Source organism: Rhinolophus hipposideros (assembly GCF_964194185.1).
Source record: "Rhinolophus hipposideros genome assembly, chromosome: 16".
Taxonomy (NCBI): Eukaryota; Metazoa; Chordata; class Mammalia; order Chiroptera; family Rhinolophidae; genus Rhinolophus; species Rhinolophus hipposideros.
The window spans coordinates 54,961,881-54,971,112 of NC_138062.1; positions in this window are offsets into that span (position 1 = coordinate 54,961,881).

The following is a 9,232-nucleotide window of genomic DNA, read 5'->3' on the forward strand; positions in this document are numbered from 1 at the left end:
TTTCAGGACTTATATATTATTAGCTCACTTAATCCTCACAACAATCCTACACAGTAGGTACTCTTATTATCCCATTTTGTAGACAAGGAAAACAGGTACAGGAAGGTTAAGTAACTTGTAACTTGTTCAAGGTCACACAGATAAACAGTGAGAGAATAAGACTTCAATTCTGGCAATGTCTCCCAAGCACCGTGCTGCTTCCCAACACTTCCAAGCTGGGCTACGAGTCCTAGGACAGTGTTTCTCAAACTGCGAGTTGTGAGTCATTGCATTGTGAAATCAACTTAGTGGGTATCACCCAACTTTAATTTTTTTAAAAAAATGAAATAGTATAGAAAACAAAATATCGCAGTAATCACAGGCAATAACAGAAGTATTGTTTTACGGAAATTTTTTTCAATTTTATATTTGTGTATGTACGTTCTAGGTCACAGCATAAAATGTCTTTGTTCCTGGGGGTTGCAATCAAAACCCTTTGAAAGTCACTGCCCTAGAATGAATGTGGAGCCCAGAGCTAGAGCCCCAGGGGCTTATGGGAAGCTCCTGCGCTTGAGAAAGTGAAAAGCTGTTGCCTTGCCATCAAGAACTGTCTGCTTCTGAGTCAAAAGGGACACAAGTGCCCTCAAGGGTGTAGTCCCACAAATGTATCCCATCAACACCTCCATCCTCCTGATGGGTACCCTCGGCATGGAGGAGGGTCCACTCTCACCACTCTCCGTTACCAAACTCCTGCATGCACCATTCATTTTCTGATACCATATTGATCTAAATCCTCATTCTTTGCATATGCAGTTCCCTTGCTTGGGATTCCTCTTCCCTGCCTGGTTGAATTCATTCTTATGCATTCTTTTAAATGCAGCTCAGAAATTAAGTTCCCTGACTCTGCCAATACTTTTGTACCTCTTATATGCATTGATTACCGTGTAATTATTTGTTTACCTGTCTCTCATCTATTAGACTTGAAGTTCCTTGACAACAGGAAAGAGTTTGATTAACCTATGTGTCCCTGGCAGTGGCTTCTCCAGAATTTCTCCAGAATACAGGACGGTATTAGCAAGAGGAACCTGGTTGAAAACAAGGGAGGGGTACTGATCTTGAAGCTTCATTTGTGTAGCCCTTTATTGAACCACTGTACATAAGACCCAGAAAACACTATCAATGGCACATAACAAAGAATGGAGCTGGCTGAACCAGGAGACTAAGACCCACCACAAAGACACCCCGGATCCTACTAATCCCCAATGCCTGCTTGAAAACTGAAAACTCCCATTATGTACTCAGCATGGAGCTAGCTTCCAAGCATTTAAAAGAAATTCCTGTGTGTCCCATCTGGTGTGTAAAGGGGGTACACACCAGCCGGGACGCACATGAACTAACCAAGATAATGATTCTTAAATTTTCAATTTCTTTCAAAATCTCTCTGAGAGCTTGTTAAAATGTACATTGTCATGCAGGGTCTCAGCTCCCGCTCCCCACATAAGAACGCAGGACATGGGGAGGCCAAAAAGGAACACCCACGGAGCCATAGGTAGGGGAGTCATACCACTATAGTCTCGCTGGCGGCTGGATTGGAGACACAGGAAGCAGGAGCCACACGATCTGCAACCTGCCGTCTGCTTTCTGCCAACCAATCAACCCCACTTGCTAGCTGCAATCCGCACTTGCAGGCTCAGCCACCATCTTCTTGCTAGACCCCATTTTGCTGCTAGTGTAGCTACGGCAATTATATTGGTGACCAATGGCTCACTGGTTACAGCTGACGGCCAACTAGCCACAGCTGATGGCCGTCCAATCACAGCTGATGGCCATTTACTACCTGAGCCAGCACCTTTCCACGTGAGGCCGAGAACCTGGAAACTGCACTCCTGGCTCTGTCCCCACATACATGGCTTGGCTTTGGGTGTTTGTAAATGAAAATAATTGACAAGGCTCATGGAAATATTATCTTTTAAGGATGTTGCCTTGGAACCCACATTTTAACAATCCATTCTCCAGGCTTTTAGGGGCCAGTCTTTACTACAGTTCTATAGAATTAAGAACTGAAAACCACAAGCAGTATCTATCTCCAAGGGTAAAAAGAAGGGTAGGTTGCTGCCAACTGGAGTGGTTGGAGAAGCCCTCGTGGAGTGGGCAGCACTTGGGCGGAGCCTTTAAGGATGAGCAGACTTTGAACAGGCAGAGGAAGAGACAGGCACAGGAAGGCAGGGCTGGAGATGGGTTGGGAACCAAGAGTACTGGGCAGTAGCAGCAGACAGAGAAGTGAATGAATTCTTCATCCGGGAAGAGTATACAAAGAAAAGGGCTCTTGGGATTCCCTTGATGATGTGGCAAGATAAGGAATTGGGGCCAAGGAAGGGCAGCATGAAAGAGAGGCACATTTAAATCCTGAAATCCCAAACCTGTGGGTTTCAATGGGGGCAATATCGCCCCCTAGAGGGCATTCTGGAGATGTGCGGCAGCAATTTTGGTTAACAAATGGTGTAGGCTAAGCGGGTCTGTAACATGGAAAAGTGAAATGTATTGCAAGGCACAAAAGATGGGATACACAAAATGAAAGTGTACTATTGTACGGGCCTTACACTATAGGTGAAGTGGTATGATATTGTCTGAAGACAGGCTGAGATAGGTGACATACTGTAAGCCTCAGGGCCACACCTAAATTAGCAGTAACAACAAGGAAGAAATACAACCACAGAGGCAGACACGTAGCTAATAAACCAAGACTGGAAATCAGTGGAATATTTTTTTAAAAAATCCAATCCAAAACAAGACAGGAGAAAAGGAACAAAGAAAACAATGGGTCAAATGTAAAACAAAAGCATTTTGCTTTTGTTTTTAAAACACTAGAATTTTTGTACATAGGTATATTTACATCTAACTATATGGATCATTTTCTTTCTAGTTTTACTGAGCTGTAACTGCCATACAGCACTGTAAAAGTTTAAACATTATGACTTGATTTACATACATTATGAAATGATTACCACAATAAGTTTAGTTAACATCCATCATCTCATATAGATACATACACCGTATTGATAATTACATTAAATTTAAATGGTTTAAACACTCCAATCAGAAGGCATAGACTGTCACACTGGACAAAAAAGCAAGATCTGGTTATTTGCTAGATACAAGTAGCCCACTTTAAATATAAATACAATGATAGGTTAAAAGTAAAAGAATGAATAAAGATATATTATGCGATCACTAATCAAAAGAAAGCCAGAATAGCCATATACATATCAGACAAAGTAGATTTCAGAACAAGAATTATTATCAGGCATAAAAGGGGACAATATATAATGATGAAGGAGTCAGTTTATCAAGGGAAAATAATTCTAAATGTATGTGCATCTAATCACAGAGCTTAAAATACGTAAGGCAAAACTTGATAGAACTGAAAGGAGAAATAATTGACCAACTTGACCAACTAGAACACTATATTCAATAGCTGCAGAGTATGCATTCTTTTTCAAGTACATATGAAATTCATCAAGATGGACTATATTCTGGGCCATAAAACAAGTGTCACAAAATTTAAGAGGATGGAAATGATACAAAATAAATTCTCTGACCATAATGGAGTTAAACTAGAAATTAGTAGCCAAAGATATCTGGAAAATCCCCCAGTATTTGGGAATTAAACAACACAAGCTAAATAACCCGTGGGTGAAAGCATAAATCACATACAAAAAAGAAATATTTTGAACTGAATCAAAACAAAAATACAATGTATCAAAAACCATAGGATGCAGCTAAAGAAATACTCAGAGAGAAATTTATATCTTTAAATACCTATATTAGAAAAGAAGGAAGGTCGCAAATCAATAATCTAAGGTTCCACCTTAAGAATTTAGAAAAGAAAGAACAAATTAAACGCAAAGTAGCTGGAAAGAAAACATAAAGAGAAGAAATCAATGAAATTTAAAATAGAAAGAAAATAGAGAATTGTTTATCTGGATGAAGATATAAAAACTACAGTACCCCATGGATAGTGTTGAGTTTGGCTTTCTTGGAAGTGTTATGCAGACTAATGCTTATCAAACTGGGCACGTGATATTCAGGGACATGCAAAGTTACGAGATAAAATTTGCATACTTCCTAGAGTACAATTTTCACTTGAAAGTTAGGGGGAGAAACATTGTTATAAATATAAAAATCAACTATAATATAAAGATGTACCTAGATATTTTTATTATATTAAAAGATACAAAAGATGTAAAATTTGCCATCTTAACCATTTTAATTGTATAGTTCAGTAGTGCTAATTATATTCACATTGTTGTGAAACAGATTTATAGAACTTTTTCATGTTGCAAAACTGAAACTCTGCCCATTAAACAACTTGCCTTTCCCCTTCCCCCAGCCCGTTAACCACCATTCTACTTCTTGTCTCTATGAATTTGACTACTCTAAGTACCTCATATAAGTGGAATCATATAGTATTTGTCTTTTGAGATTGACTTATTTCACTTAGCATAATGTCATCAAAGTTCATCCATATTATAACATGTGACAGAATTTCCTTCCTTTTTAAAGTTGAATAATATTCTATCGTATGTATATACCACATTTCGTTTATTCATTCATTCACTGATGGACACTTGGATTGTTTCCACCTCTTGGCTACTGTGAATAATGCTGCTATGAACACGGGTGTACAGATATCTCTTCAACACACTTCCTTTAATTCCTTTGGCTGTATATCTAGAAATGGGATTGCTGGATCATACAGTAATTCTATTTTTAAATTTTTGAGGAACTGCCATGCTGTTTTCCATGGCAGTTGCAAAAATGTGCACAGAATTTTGAAGAAAAAAAACAAAGGCTTCTAGGAATTCACTTGCTTATAGAGGGCTAAACTTTGTCTCTAGTTCCCATTCCCCAAGGATCAACTTTCACTCTTTTTTACCACGAGGCTCACCCTGGTGGAAAAGTTTGGAAAGTTCTGGTGTAGTGGTTAAAAACATGACCTTCAGAATCAGTGCCAACTGGATTTCTGAATAGCAGATCTGCTATTATCTCTGTGACTCTTGGTAAGTGACTAAATCTTTTGAAGTCTTAGTTATCTACCTGCAAAATGAAGACTCAATAACTAGTATAGCTAAAATGTTTAGCACAGAGCCTGGCACATGGCTAGTGATATGCTATCATTGTTCTCTGTAATGACACTGAAGACAGTTTCCTCTTCATCATGACAGTATCATCATAATGTCTTTCTCCAGATATATTTCCAAATATCTGTCGCGTTCGGCCTTATTTCTCTTCAGGTAAATACTACTACTTGGATGTGATGTTTACAAATTCTCAAATTTGTTTCATTCTGTTATAGATGCTTTCTAGTTGGCCTATATCTTTATTCAAATGTGGTGCCCACTCTCATGTACTGCTTTTGTGAATCCAAATGGGTTCAATCATGTTAGCAAACCATTTGGCAGTAGGTAACATGACCCTTAAAAATGTCCGTACCCACACAGTGATTTAGTTACTTTCTTTCTAGGAATTTTTTAAAAAATAATATTCTGAAATACAAAGATTTATGGACAACAGTGTTCACCGAAGTGTTAAGTAATATAAAAATGCAACTATGATGAATATCTAGCAATAGGGAAATAATTTAAAAAGTATGGGACTGTTCTACAATGGTTATTTAAATTTTTTAAATATTATAGGAAGCTTGATTCAGCAACCCATTTGAAATAAAAATAGCATTTTATAATCTTAAGTGGAAAAATAGGATATCGAATTATATATAATTCAGTAATTCTCAACCATATGAAATTATAGTCATAAACATACCAAAATGCTAATTGATGTGTTTAGTTTTTCATTCTATTGAGATCTTATTATGTGCTAGGTATCGTGCAAGGTTCTGAGGATACAAATATAAACACAGTAAAAATTCCTATTCTAAAATGTCTTGCAATCTAGATGAGTTTTAATATTGTGATGTCATATAATGGAAGTGTTGTGTTTTAAGGGAGTGAAACAGAGGGAAGGCCTCAGTTGTCAGTGAGGTGGGAGGAGGGTGAGGGGGAAGTGAAGGTCACTCAGAAGAACGATGTCTGAGCTGACTTTTGGAGGAGCACTAGGAGGTCAGGCAGGCAGAGGATGGGAAGGAAAGGGTGGGGGAGGGGAGAGAGAGCCTTCCTGACTGAAAGAACAGCAGGTCCAAAGATGGGAATGCCACGTGGCATTCTGGAAGTGACAAGTGTGTCCTAAAGCAAGGACTTATGGTAACGAGGGGACGTGCCAGAAGCTGGAGGTAGAAGGGTTGGCAGGACCCAGATTCTTGAGATGTCCAGGAGGGGTGAAAGTTAAGGAGTGTGGGCTTGGTCCTGTGAGTGTTCAGGAGGATGTAAGGATGTAAGCAATACACTAGTAAGTAGGAAGGTCACCCCAAAAGCAGAGAGGAAGGGGCTGTGATCAGCAGCAGGGAGGTGATAAAGAGAGTACAGGAGACCAGGCGCGGTGCGAGTCTGAACTAAGAGTGTGACGGTAAGGGGGAAACAGGAAGAATCAACAGAATGTGGTGACTGAGTGGGGAGATTTCCAGGTTTCTGGCTTGAGCAGATGGGCAGGTGGTGCTATCATTAAGATGAGAAGGGAAGGGAAATTTCTGTAGGGGAAGATTCAGTTTGGGGCACTGAATTTAAAATGTGATTTCTTTAAATAATATAACTAAGCTGATTTCTTGACTACAATTAAGTTATAGAACTTGCTTAGGAGCTATTTTTCGTTAACACCATTAGGGAGCATTGGGTCTCTGTGTTTAATAATCCAAGCTGAGGAGACCAATCCTGCTAAAAGTAGACGTAGGCAATCTCAAAAGCAGTGACTGCAATAATATCCTAATACATGATTGAGTTAAATTTAAGTCCTAGCTATAAAAACATATAAAAATATGCTTGAATGTAGACTAATTAATGCTAAATTATAGCACATTAATTTGCCTTGAGCATAACTTTAAATTATCATAAGTCATTGCGGCTGCAGGGAGTTTGTTTCATGCGTATGTTTTGTTTGTATAATGCAACTTTAGATAAAGACTCTACACTACCCACTGCTAGGTGTAGTCAGTTTACTGGTTTCGGGCCAGAAAATGGAAATTGTACCTATGATTTCCAGGAAATTAATTGGAGGAGTGTGATCTTTTACTTTACCTTTTCATCTCCTGCTGCACTGAATACGGGTGTGATGGCTGGAGCTGGAGCAACCACCTTGGATCTTGAGGTGAAGGTGGGAACATAAGTATGCACAGGGGCAAAATAGGGTGGCAGAGCCTGGAGCCCTTACTTACGGTATATCAAAGAGAAATAAACTCTTTTTTCAGAATTTTTTTCTGGCAGTCACAATTGGATCTAATCATATTGGATTTAATTTGTTTGCATTAGTCACATTTGTATAAATTTTTTGTCCTACCCACATCCTGATATTATAATGCACTGAAAGCACTGATGATGGATATAAATAAAAAACTTGTGCTCTTTTGGGGATAAATTATACACCATCAACTATAGAAACAGGTGATAGGTTCCACTGTTGTTGTTTGCTGGGAGCGCAGAAGAGGGAGTCATTAGCCCAGGCTGAGTGAGAGTGACATCTAAGCTGAATCCTAGGCATAAGGAAGCTATTGCCAGGTATGGAAGAGGTGTGGAGAGAGGGCATTTCAAGGATGATAGAGCGTCAGTAAAGGCAATGCTTGTACAGCTTCCAGGCAGTGCTCTCTGGGAGGCTAGTGCATTTAGGGAACAGTATGTTATCCAGAGGGACCAGAACACTATACTAATGGGATTGCCGGAAGATGAGCCTGGAATGTTCGAACAGGCCATTAGTAGGGGCTTGATTATCAAACTAAGGAATTTGGACTTAATCAACGGGTAATTAAGAGCCATCAAATGATCTGCAAAGATAAGAAGTCTATTCATAGCTTGCCTGACAACAATCACACAGTTCCATATTCGGAACATCATTCTGTGGCCAACAAAATAGTGAAGGGACTCCCTATAGGAGTCATTACAACTCTTTTCCAAAGTACTGAAACCATTTTGGGAGCCAAGAGGTCAGAGATGAGAGAAGGAAAGGAGGGAGGGAGGGACACACACACACACACACACACACACACACACACACACGCACACGGCACACACACACTCAGAAAGAATGTGTATGTGCGAATGTTTAATGGTAGGTAAGGGAGAGAAGAAAGCCTGAAGACTTCTATCAGAATAGATTTCAAAGGAATGGAAGTATCAAGATGAAATTTGAAAAGTTTAATTAAGACCATGGAACACTTACTGCCTTAGGGAAAGAGAAAACTGTCTCTACATTGATTTGTAGTGAGATCACATTTTCTTCCTTGGTCTATTTTTGTGGCTTCTATGCATGCAGGTTCATGGTACTGAATGTTAAATACTTTTTTGATTCAGTTTCTAGAAATGTTATTCGTGGCATTTACTAAATTTCAGATTTACTCTTTATAAGTACACACGGGAAATTTTATAATCTATAAAATTATATTTCGTACTGGGGACAAGAGAAGAAAATGGATGTGAAGTGCCTACAATGTGCCTACTACGTGGCTGGTATTTAGCCTGCATTGCGTCATTTCGTTTATTCCTCACTGGAACCCTCTGAGGTAGGCATTAGGCACCCATTTTACAGAGGGAGCTAAGGGCCTCCAAGATTGAGGATGGTGCCTGGGTTCTTTCTCACTAGCAGAACCAGGATTTGAATTGTAATCAGCTTGACTACAGAACCCATGTGCTTTCCAAAACACCAAAGAACATTCTGTCTCTGCCTTTCACAGGTTGAGAGAATGTGGGCAGGTTATGAAGGTGAACTATCATGTTGGTACAAACGTAACTGTGATTTATAAGGATAAAAACAATTGCAAAAACCACCATTACTTTTGCACCAACCTAGTAACTTACCCTTTATCACTCCACCATGATGCTGACATGACTCTCCTAAGTTACACTTTGAATTCCCAAGGAGAGCTTCTGAGAACCTTGAAATAAGACAACTTCGTTATTGCGTGTTAAGTTTCTCATGAGAAGGAAATATAGCACTTGTATATTTTTTTTTCTTGTTGGTAGTTTTATTTGGATGCCTTGAATCTATGCACAAAAAAAAAAAAAAAGATTCTTCTGAAGCCACTTGAAATGCTCTGGCCTCAGAGAGACAGAAGGAATAATAGCAATTCTCAGTCACTTTAAGTCAGAGTCTC